The sequence below is a fragment of the Dreissena polymorpha genome, chromosome 1, assembly GCF_020536995.1.
Source record: "Dreissena polymorpha isolate Duluth1 chromosome 1, UMN_Dpol_1.0, whole genome shotgun sequence".
NCBI lineage: Eukaryota > Metazoa > Mollusca > Bivalvia > Myida > Dreissenidae > Dreissena > Dreissena polymorpha.
This window is the reverse complement of record NC_068355.1, coordinates 31,327,551-31,337,782: the sequence shown is the minus strand read 5'-3', so window position 1 is coordinate 31,337,782 and position 10,232 is coordinate 31,327,551. Positions and strand designations below refer to the sequence as shown.

The following is a 10,232-nucleotide window of genomic DNA, read 5'->3' as shown; positions in this document are numbered from 1 at the left end:
AGCGTCAAAATATCCCAACAAGAGTTGTTCATGATTATGGATAATACGGTTTGTTTGCAATTTCAGATTAAACATAACAATTATCTAATGTGTGAACCCGCCCGTGAACTTGACCTACACGGTTGCCTAAGAAAATCAAAATTTTAGGATTCACGACTTATTCAATGCAGAAGTAACTACCCTTTCTGGAAATGTACATGTATTGTAATATTTTGACAAACGCTGGGTCAAATTTTAAGAAATAACACGATACACAATTCGCGTGACCTACGTTCATATACATGTACACAAGATATGTACCTTTCCAGAAAGGAAATTCATTTCTGCGTTGAATAAGACCGAGTTCATGGAAATCGATGCACAATAGATGAAGTAACGGGTTGACTGTATATATATATATATATATATATATATATATATATATATATATATATATATATATATATATATATATATATATATATATATATATATATACATATATATTTCATTGGCGTGTTTTTTCACCGTTTACCTTTTCACGGAGGATTTATCGATAAAAGCGATATTTCAAAGTCAATGTAGTAATGTCTACATTTACATTCATCCAACCTTGTTTCTTAGACGGACGCCGTTAACATTGCCTTTGGTAAACCTGCCTACCAAACAGACACCAACCGTCCATATACGGCGGACCGTGCCGTTGACGAAAATACGAAATCGCGTTTGATTGAAGACCAGTCGTGCACCCACACAGCGTCTCACAACGTCTCATGATGGGTGAATCTCGAGCAGATATTCCTCATCCGAAGCGTCAAGATTTACAAGAGGAATGTACGACATAAGTGTGAACCTTTAATTTGGTGAAACTCATAATTAATGGGTTTGTCGTGCGTTGTCATTTCTTGTGTGGATAATCGTTATGAAAATATATTGTAAAATGTAAAACCGTTCAATCGTTTATATAAAAAGATTGTCAAAATATAATGTTTCGTATCAGAATCTTTCTATGTGTTGTAAGTCAATATGTTTGGTCAAACAATGCCGTGTTTGGTAATGCATCTTTACACAACTCTCTTCGGCATATGGAATTCAGACATGTCTAGTATTAGACAATTAACAGGGACCCTAACCATATGAGCCGCGTTCTGAGAAAACCGGGCATAATACATGTGTGTTAAGTGTCGTCCCAGATTAGCCTGTGCAATCCGCACAGCTTATCAGTGACGACACTTTACGCTTTTATGTCATTTTTCGTTTAAATGAAGTCTTTTCTTAGCAAAAATCCAATTAAGGCGTAAAGTGTCGTCCCAGATTAGCCTGTGCGAACTGCACAGGCTAATCTGGAACGACACTTAACGAACGTGCATTAAGCCCAGTTTTCTCAGAACGCGGTTCTTATATGCGTCGTGTAGGACATTCGTCACTTGTCTAAAATAAAAGAAAAGCGGATGGTTACCATAATTTCTGTCACGAGTAAGCATCTGCATATAGAGTGATAATTCCTGTACCCAGGACTTGTCCATCGTTGCGCGTGTCAATAAAATATCAAAATAATACTAAATAAAATGCATTGAATCAAACATTGTCCATATATGGACAATATACTCATGTTAAAGCATCAAAGGGCAGTGTATCGGTCATATCCATAGTTTGAATATTAGCTGTGTATTGGACGAGTTGATATCAAAGTAATAAACGCTCTCGAGTCCGTTTCCTGGGACTAGAAGCAGTACTTGGTGTTTACAGGGGTAATCGAAAGAACGCTTCCATAGTGGGGATCGAACCCGTGACCATAGAGATGTCAAGCTTTACGTCAGGTTATCGGAGGCCGGCTTTCAATCTCGTGAATGGGTTTCACCCTGGAGAGGTCGGCGTTTCATACACGTTTGAGCTAGCTACACCGGTGTATGGACAGTGGGTACGGATTACGCGTAGCACTCCTAACGATGTACTCACTCTGTGCGAGGTTGACGTGGAAGGTGTTCCGAACTCTGCAGCCAATGGTAGGTTGCGAAATAAGTAAATTTTAAAGATATTTATAAAACTATTATTTCTCGGTTTCATATTGAAAAATACAGAATGTATATGCAACTGGTCGGCGTTGGAACAGGCACATTACGTGAAAAAAACACGTGAATTTATATTTGAGGATACATGTTTTAACTGACCAGTGCCTAGAAGACAGTAGATAGCGACGATGCCGCAGTCAAAACATATCCATACATGTAGAAACAAATCCTATTACAAATTCTCGTTCGCGTTTTGACATGTTCTCGTCTTCAGGCACACGTTATTCGGTTTTCCAAGGATATGTTCACATTGGCACTGCAATCGACGTTTCCGCGAAGGTCCTGTCAAATCTCCTTTGCGCATCAAGCTGTTCCGAAACAGAGAACTGCATCAGTGCCCACTACAACAAAGCGACCTTGACCTGCAGCCTGTTCGATTCCTTGGCATTCCATCCAAGAGACGTCGAAAATGACATCACTGTTGTCAACAGTATTGCCATAACAGAGAATTCAAGGGCAAAGTGGTTCGGCACATAAACCGTCATCTTTTCTGTCGTGTGTTTCAAAGCCACGTTTAGCAAATTGCAAACATCACTACATGTATATTCAACAAAACAAATGCGATAACCGTATCTATCACCAATATACATACAACTCAGCTGTACAAACAGTAGACACACCTTACTATAGCACACGTTCCTTTTAGTAATGGCAATTGGTCATTTTCAAACCCGCCAGACACAAGACACAAGCCATTGATTCAGTACAAAACACTGCAGACACACAAAGATAAATGATTTAAAATTCAGTCACCGCCGTAGGAACGGTCAAACTCGGTCAGCAGCTGGAGCGTGCGCGTCGCGACCGAGGCGAGAGTCGCCCGCAGAAGATCTACTCACTTGTGCGTGTGACTCTGCTAATCCAGCTGAGTCCATCACCCACGAGCCGGACGTCTTCCACACTGCTGGGATTGCTGTCTTCTCCAGGATGCAGCGGACTTGTCACCCGCTGTTTATCGTTGAGAGCTCGCTGACCCGGACCTGTCAGAGGTCCCGTCTGTAGAGGGACGGGGATAGTAGGACAGCAAGATCACCAGTGTGGAGGAAAGACGGGGCGGACCTGGGGATACTTTTGCGCTCGGAGTAGCTACTAGAACATAGAGGGGGTGGCCTTATATAGGGACCCCGGGACGGCGGTACTCAGTACGCTCAACGCACTGGGGAAACTGTCTCGGGGATGAAGACGACGGCCGGTGACGACAAGTGGGCCATAAAGGCGGAGCTGTGCGCTGCAGTCCCTTGGCGGTGCTGCGTTCAGACATGAATTTGTCTTGAGATTGTCTATCTACCAGTGCACATTAAGGTCTCATTGGCCACCGTGCACTGGTCTATTTGGATCTAAATGATATCTTTGGCGAATACCCGGAAAGCCGGGGAAAATTTGACCTACTTTGGCTCAAAATTAAACTTTCTCCCCTGAAAGGTCACAAGGGCAAGTCGGACTATAAAGACCTCGTGAAGAGGCCAGTAGGACCTGTCAATAAACTCTGATTCACACACTCAGTTCAATTCCCGTTCTTGGCAGAATGTCAGTTTGGTTGGTTGTCACCATACCGCACAGGTGGGGTTTCCTACTGCCCCCCCCCTAAAAAAACAAAGAAACAACAAAAAAAACACACAAAACCACACCAGAAATTAAAAAATAATAATCCTTACTTAGGTAGAAAATAGACGTTCTATGTTTTTAAAGTTAAAACAAAAGTTTAAGTACTGTTTTATTATTTAACTTCGTGAGAACACATCATGTGTCCTCACATGGTTTATTATGTATTTCTTCGTGATCAAAACATATGGTTTTTTGATTGTTGTTAAAGCCACACACTTTGCCTCTGACCATAAATGAAATGCTTGTTAATCAATACATATATAGATGCAATTTGAAAATGTGCAAAATTGTCATTAAATCTAAAGCCTAGTTAGCAAGTAATTTATAATTTTTCAAACGGTACCGCTTTTAAAACCGAAAGTAGGATTTCTAGACGTAAACGTCCATTTCGACAAACGCGATTTTTTTTTAAGTTTTACAACGAAAAAAAAGACGGATTTCTACCTTGTAACCGCCAGATATATTGTAATTGGCATAGATAAAATTAAATATAAAGCCTGGTTAGCCAGTAATTTATTATTTTTCAAACGGTTCCGCTTTTAAAACAAACCGAAAGTAGGATTTCTAGACGTATACGTCCATTTCGACAAACGCGATTATTTTTAAGTTTTAAAGCGCAAAAAAAGACAGATTTCTACCTTGTAACCACCAGATATATTCTAATTGGCATAGATAACATATGTTTCTTATTTATACTTACATTTACTATGCCAAATAAGTTGTTTGGCTTTGAGACGCAGTTTTTTCCACATATTCAAATAACACTGTATCATCCGTGTCATGCGAAAATCGGTGTTATGGCATATGCGGTCAGAGTAGCTCAAGCCAAGCCTGCCCACTTTCCCATCAATGGCTACGCTTTCCGCTTTAAAAAAGGCACGCAAGGTTTGGTAATATCTCCAGAGTAGTTTATTCAGTATTCATATTCTTACAAGACTGTGCGATTGCGCAGGCCTGGCTGAAGCTACGTTGGGATCATATTGCATAAGAATTTGTGCATGACCCGTGTACAAATCTCATTGCGTCTTATAAATAGAACATCTAAGCTCAATACTTTCCGATAGAAAAGTGAATTCACCTTGTGTTGTTTATAGCAAACTGGCAAATGTCCGTAGACTATTTTGACTTGCATGAGTCACACATGTGCGGTTAGATAATTAAACGATTTTCCTTCTACATGTATCATGGCCACTCTACTATTAGGTAGTTCTGCCTCACAATACAAGACAAATGGCATTTACCGATAGGTTTTCCTAAATGTCTTTCCCTAAAATGTGTGTTATTTGATATATTGAAAACAATACTGTGTTATCAACAGAGAGTAGTCTGCATTTGCAAATTTTGCTTTGACCAATAGCATGCAGCTATTCTGGCGACATGACTACGTCGGCATCAAATTGCATCACAGAAGTTATCAAATTTTAGGATTTACCAGCATGATTTAGTAAAATTATTATGTATGACGACGTCTCAATAACGTCTCTGTCACCATGATGAAAAGTGTGCATACGTCTGAGTGATGTCTCATTGAACGATTTCCTTATAAACGTTACATCAAGTATTGACTGAATGCAAAGACGATGGTGTGCTCAAGTCTTAATCCCGTCATTGTTACCATTTTCACCCAAGAGACCCCTGCAACCTTAATACTTTACCTGAGGAATCCAAAATCAAACGATACTAAACCTCTAAGAAGGCCAATCACAATGTGAAATTTGAAATTTCTTAACGGAATAGTTCTTAAGATATTGATTGGTAACCCATGTTGACCAAAGTATGACGGCGAACTAATAGACGGAGAGGCCAAAATCAATATGTGTGCCATAGTTTCAATAGGGGAGCCAATATAGTACTAATACAACGGTTCAAAGTATTTTTATTTGAACTCACAACACTTTTTCACAGTAAAATACTATTTCCATTTGAACGAGATAACTTGTAGTTATCTACTTTAAATAGTGTGCAAGAACATACTTGGATCAGAAAAAAAACAAACTTTTAGACATGTATATCTCTTTAAGTCACATAAACTATATTATTTCCATAGCAAATTCAATGTTAAAGCAATAACTTGTGCACTAAATAAATGCAACATTTTGCACATAGAGACCCTCATAACCATACCATTTCTTAAAGATAATTCAGATCCAAATTATTTTAAAAAGATTGTTCACGCATATCGCATGCATGACATATCTTGCGTGGAGTTCTGTCTTACATTGTTTAACAGCAATCTTTTTCCCAGCTACTCTGCAGTTAAATGTTTACTGCCATCTTTCAAGATGTCAACATTAAGTTTCTAACCTTCAAGCAAACAATGTTTTCCCTACCGCACATTCAAAGAAATATTCACGAATAAAGTCATGGAAAGTGCCCATATAAAAAATCAATAAATAGTGCTGATTTTTTAGCACTAAATATTATGTATGAAACTTAAATTAACAGATAACCTGGTTATAGTTTAGATAAATATTTTAACATTCTTAAAGTACTATTTGCAGTAATTTAAGGACGATGAAGGAATAAGTAAGACATTGGCACACACAAATATGCAATACATAAGAGTCTTTAATCAATATGACGTACACAAGCAATTTAAAAAAGGCATCTAAGCAGTGTATATACACCCTATATTTACGAATGCACAATGCTTATTTGGAATGGATGACAATATTAACATATTATTGTAAAAATTGCATCTAAAAGTATTAATTAAGTTCAATACTAATATGATTGTATGGTAACAATTGTTTGTTATGCATTCAAAGTAACGCAAAATGTAATTTTATTTATTTATGTAATCAATATGATTTATTTGAAACATTTCATACAATTTTACAAACATCAAGCTATTTTCAGCTGTTAAGCAACAGAACAATCATGTTTCATGCATTCAATTTAAGTTCAATATAAACAATCACATGTTTAAGGAAATACGGTCTAATGGTCGAGTGGAACAAACTGTTACACAAATAGTAAACTGCCGCTATCATCAGCCATAAGTAAATTCTTATCATGTATATTATAAATACAAGTACAATATGATTGCTACAATTTTCACATGTCTTAAAAAGACATTTTGAGCAGAACATTTCCTTTATCATCGCAATTGCAAAACTGTAAGCATTGTATGGACAACTAAATTTTATGATTTCAAATAAATGACATTATATTTTTATTACACATGTTTTGTAACACTGAGTATCATATTGTACCATAGCTATTCATTCATTAAACAGACGTATATTAGTTTAGTAAGTATTCCACAACATCCCAATACAAACTGATGGCTGAGAATTAAGAGTGTCATATTTTTAATAACTGTATGAATGTACTTGTTATGTTGAGAGATGAACAAATGAATGTACTTGTTATGTTGAGAGATAAACAAAAGCATTATCTAACAACGGATACAACTTTGTTTTTCAAGCAACAACATCCCTATATTTATGTACAAAGAGAGACAATTCAATTATTGACAAGTGTTAGCATGTTAAATCACTCTCGCTTGATTTGCAATTGACTGATTTCCAAGTAGAATATATTAATTTTTCTTAAGATAATGCAAAAAAAAGTTAAACCAATCTTTCAATAGTTGACTTTATCTAATGAAAAGCAGTACATATACTAGTAACAAGATGTTCCTTTTGCCTAAAGCATAATTTATTTGCCTCTTCAGAATGTGTTGTTCTGTATCATTAAGAAAGTTTTAAATGAGCATCTCAACAAGCAATGTTTGTTTTTATTATCTGGCATCTAAAAGATGTACAGGATGAAAATTGTTTGTACAAATACATGTTAACAGCAAAAATCAAAATGGCAACAATAAACGCATGATTTTCATTAACAATACGATCATTTCGCAATCGCTCTATATACAAATGACAAATGAAGTGACCGATATACACATTGATCAAGAATTCTTGGTCAGGTTAATCTGGTCGTCTAAATGTCTATGCACAAACATATAAGGCATAATTAACTTTACAAAAACAAAAAATAACTATCATAACTTTAGACATTATTCCCACATCTTATATTTTCGTTTTTAAATGCTTAGTTTTAAAACATATAGATCTAAAGCATTTTAAGCAACAAAAAAGTCATTATTAAATCATGTTCAAGTAAATTAATAAATAACTGGTAGTAAATACCGAATAGACAATTTAAGGAAGATTAAATGATTTTGTCTAAAATTAATCAATATTGTCTTGAAATACTAAGATAATAAACAAGATGCTTGACAAAAACACCTGACACCACTGGGCACACTTAAAGTTATCAAAGCCTTAGCATTAAAATTATCCACCTGTCTAAACAATGTGTTTAACCTACTACCACCTCTATATTACATGTTAAGCCAAAACAAACTGAAGCATGTCTCATTACATGAAAAGAATACACTTTCTTTCAATTTTGTCAAAGTTACCGGCATCATTTAAACAGCTTTGACAAATGTTAAAATGAACATTAATAGACATATATTTAGTAACATTATATTTTCCTTAACATTTCCAAAATAAAATTTCATAATACAGACACAGTAATTGGATAGACTTGCTAATTTTGCTCTTAAAATAATATTGTTCATTATTGCTTTTATCAAGTAATCTTAATCTTATTATACTGAGTATTTAAATATAGTTCATAAAAGCCTTATACATAAAATGTCTATCAGCATCATAGTTCCAATTAAAAAGAAATATTGTTTTCTTTGAACACAACTTGGATGGTCACATAAAAACATGGCTGGCCACACGACTGTCTGGATTTTCACTTTTTGTTGTGATTTGTCATTATGCGACTTCTGTCTGCATCAATGCATCAATTTTCCACCTGTCCCAATTTCAAAGATGAGACCTTCAATTGTACATGTTCACACCGCACACGGGGTATGTAGATACCTTCAATTGTACATGTTCACACCAGACATGGGGTATGTAGAGACCTTCAATTGTACATGTTCACACCGGACATGGGGTACGTAGAGACCTTCAATTGTACATGTTCACACCAGACGTGGGGTATGTACAGACCTTCAATTGTGTATGTTCACACCAGACATGTGGTATGTAGAGACCTTCAATTGTACATGTTCACACCAGACATGGGGTATATAGAGACATTCAATTGTACATGTTCACACCAGACATGGGGTATGTAGAGATCTTCAGTTGTACATGTTCTCACCAGACATGGGGTATGTAGAGACCTTCAATTGTACATGTTCACACCAGACATGGAGTATGTAAGAGATTTCAATTCTATATGTTCACACCCGACATGGGGTATGCAGAGACCTTCAATTGTACATGTTCACACCAGACATGGGGTATGTACAGACCTTTATTTGTACATGTTCACACCAGACATGTGGTATGTAGAGACCTTCAATTGTACATGTTCACACCAGACATGGTGTATGTAGAGACCTTCAATTGTACATGTTCACACCAGACATGGAGTATGTAGGGACATTCAATTGTACATGTTCACACCAGAAATGGAGTATGTAGAGACCTTCAATTGTACATGTTCACACCAGACATGGAGTATGTAGAGACCTTCAATTGTACATGTTCACACCCGACATGGGGTATGCAGAGACCTTCAATTGTACATGTTCACACCAGACATGGGGTATGTAGAGACCTTCATTGTACATTTTCACACCAGACATGGGGTATGTAGAGACCTTCAATTGTACATGTTTACACCAGACATGGGGTATGTACAGACCTTTATTTGTACATGTTCACACCAGACATGGAGTATGCAGAGACAAGCACATCTTAAACAGCATTTATATCTCTGAGCTTCTTCGGTATGACTGGGGTTAATATGATAACAACTGTAGCAACAGGCTGTCCTTCTGATTTGCCGGTTTGATTTCGTCAATGGACGTCTGAAATAAAGAAAAATTCATAACAGTAAATGTCAGTTTTTCATTTTATGTGTGTTACCAATGATAAACAATAACAATAATAGCACTTTTATACATTGAGTTACATTAAAAGTTTATTATAACCACTTTACTACCAACTAACTGTAAGTCTCTCCATTAATCAGGAAATATGGGATGATATTCGATAAACATACATTTTTCCATTGGAAAAATATTTCCTTATCATTTACAACAATTTAAAAAGGGCCAACTAGCCAATAGCAAATAAAACATGTTGAAAAAGAGTTTTTCTTAGATGTCTGCTGTGAAGTAGGCAAAAAGTCACCGATGCAACCACATTTTACTTTTGACTGAAAACTTTACTACTATGAAAGAACAAGAGCACAGCATAATGGGTGCCACGCTCGGCTGCGAAAACTTGTCAGAAATTATTATTTTTTTGTTTAGAGGTCACAGTGACCTTGACCTTTGACCTAGTGACCCAACAAGAGATGTGTTCGTCAGAAACACAATGCCCCCTACTGCGCCGCTTTGAAATAAAATTTCTATTTATCATTTGGCAGGAAAAGAAATAATCTCCCTTTAAAGCTTATTACTTCCCATGGATTTTGTCCAATCCAACCCGGGGGGGGGGGGGGGGGGGGGGGGGGGGGTTTGTAGACAGTCAAAAA

At 36.6% G+C, this 10,232-nt stretch overlaps 1 protein-coding gene across 50 annotated transcripts in view; it reads right to left on the bottom strand.

The window, feature by feature from the left end:
- Positions 1–6,204: 6,204 nt before the first annotated feature.
- The window catches only part of LOC127875237 (uncharacterized), a 58,896-nt gene continuing 54,868 nt past the window's right edge, over positions 6,205–10,232 (bottom strand). For 11 of the 50 annotated variants that reach the window (XR_008047397.1, XR_008047400.1, XR_008047398.1 and 8 more), the window contains one exon: positions 6,205–9,561. The gene's annotated coding sequence lies outside the window, so the exon portion shown is untranslated. The remainder of the gene's footprint in view (positions 9,562–10,232) is intronic. The other 39 variants (XM_052420373.1, XM_052420391.1, XM_052420401.1 and 36 more) reach the window with 39 other exon arrangements.